Raw genomic sequence first — 2500 nt, forward strand, 5'->3', positions numbered from 1 at the left:
CAAAACACAGTTAACGCGTCTATTTGTCTGTCTTCACATCGCCATCTCTAAAAAAATCGAAATTATAACATTTTGAAAGGCTCTAATATGCTGATTAATAAAGCTAATGTCTCTCAAACCTTTAGGTACACGGACTCGCGTGTGTGTGTGTGTGAGAGTGTGTGTGTGTGTGTGTGAGAGAGAGTCATCTGTGTGATAATAATCGTGTATTTGCTGCAGATTCAGCGTTTTAGCAAAAGTGTGTGTTTTTCTGCTCACTTTAAACTGTAAAACTGTCCGGAACCAGAACCAGAACATCATCTAGAATGAAAGTTTAATTCTGAGCAACAGAGACACAACATGTCTGAACACATTAGATCTGTGTGAGTGTGTGTGTGTGTGTGTGTGTGTGTGTGTGTTCATTGTGACAGCTGGAGCAGCTAAACAGCAAACACACATGACATTCCTTTCTGCCCTTTAAACACCCTCTGACTGTGTGTGTGTGTGTGTGTGTGTGAGAGAGTGTGTGTGAGTGAGTGTGTGTGTGAGTTAGGGGTGGGAGATCTTCCCAAAATTTCATATCACGATCTTATAACAAACAATCATGAATCATGACGATCTTCCCAGTTTTGAGATGTACTGTGGAGAATGTCCACACAAGCCTATGGATCTATTTCACAATTTAAAACATAGTATTGCATTAAACAATCAGTTTCCAAAGTAGTCATTAAACTAGTGCTTGAGTGATGTCGAGCCGATGCCGATATCTTAAAGAACTGACTGGCCGAAATAAAGTGAAAATTAATAATAAAAAATAAATCTCTAAATCTGACCGACTGACTTTAGATGTAACTTCTAGATTCTGTAATCATATTACTGTATTTTTCACGAATAAAGAAATAGTTTGGAAAAGATCTGAGTAAAAAGGCGAGGTAACACACTAATGCTACATGAGCACAGTGAAGATGACACGAATATGACGGAGTGAGATATAAATGTGCATACGCTGAAGGCTGACCGTACATGAGAAGGTGTTAATATTAATATAGAAGCAAACGCTATGATACTCTTTCGTATACAGTTTACATTCTTTGTTTAACAGTTCTATCCAGTAACGTATCTCGACAAAACTGTTTAACAGAGACCACAACTAATGAAGCTAATCAGCTAATGAAGCTAATGAAGCTAATGAAGCTAATAAACTAATGAAGCTAATCAGCTAATGAAGCTAATAAACTAATGAAGCTAATGACAGTGAGTGTGAGCACTGTGCGCAAAATAAAAGATCACGATCTCTACGATTCGCTTGAAGAGTCTTCATGATTGATCACGATATAAAGTCGTCAGATCGCTCACCCCTAGTGTGGATTCTCCTGATTGGCTCAGTGTTGTTGTATTGATCTGACAGTGTAATCTTTAACTTTGGTGATGATCTCATTATGATTGACTGTGTTTGATCTTCACTCATGCAGACAGACACTGCTAACTGTGTGTTCAGGGTTAGTATCGTTCACTAGATCGCCACTATTATGCTTTTTCAGATGTGTGTGATATAGCTCAAACACTGTAGTTGTATATTAGCATAATACCCGCCTCTGGTGTTGATTGGCTGAACAGCATCTCTTAGCTCCGCCCTCAAACACTGTAGTTGTATATTAGCATAATCCCCATCTCTGTTGTTGATTGGCTGAACGGCGTCTCTTAGCTCCGCCCTCAAACACTGTAGTTGTATATTAGCATAATCCCCGCCTCTGGTGTTGATTGGCTGAACAGCATCTCTTAGCTCCGCCCTCAAACACTGTAGTTGTATATTAGCATAATCCCCATCTCTGTTGTTGATTGGCTGAACGGCGTCTCTTAGCTCTGCCCTCAAACACTGTAGTTGTATATTAGCATAATCCCCACCTCTGGTGTTGATTGGCTGAACAGCATCTCTTAGCTCCGCCCTCAAACACTGTAGTTGTATATTAGCATAATCCCCATCTCTGTTGTTGATTGGCTGAACGGCGTCTCTTAGCTCCGCCCTCAAACACTGTAGTTGTATATTAGCATAATCCCCACCTCTGGTGTTGATTGGCTGAACAGCATCTCTTAGCTCCGCCCTCAAACACTGTAGTTGTATATTAGCATAATCCCCATCTCTGTTGTTGATTGGCTGAACGGCGTCTCTTAGCTCCGCCCTCAAACACTGTAGTGAGACTGGGAGAGTTTGGTTCGTGTTGTTCGTGTCGAGAAGACGCTGTTTTCTGAGATTGATACGGTAAACCCACGCCATCGTTACTGTTCGTATCACTGTGATCAAGAGCTGAGATTCAGATATGATAATGAGCTTTTGCTTTCTGACCAATCACAGCAGAGCAGCTCTCAGAGAGGCGGGGTTTAGAGAGGCTGAATCAGACGCTGAGATTATGAGGAAATTAAAGTGTATTTGACCTAGGATGAATGTGAACCTGTTGTAGGAGACTCAGAAACAACATTAGGAACATTAAAATAATAAATTAATAGGGGCACTTTAACTTCT

General features: G+C 40.6%; 1 protein-coding gene across 1 annotated transcript in view; it reads left to right on the forward strand.

Moving 5' to 3' along the window:
- LOC309481073 (kinesin-like protein KIF1C) overlaps positions 1-2500 on the forward strand; it is a 52429-nt gene that overhangs the window by 843 nt on the left and 49086 nt on the right. The gene's annotated exons all lie outside the window — the stretch shown is intronic.

This window comes from Leuciscus leuciscus (assembly GCF_965113295.1).
Source record: "Leuciscus leuciscus genome assembly, chromosome: 18".
NCBI lineage: Eukaryota > Metazoa > Chordata > Actinopteri > Cypriniformes > Leuciscidae > Leuciscus > Leuciscus leuciscus.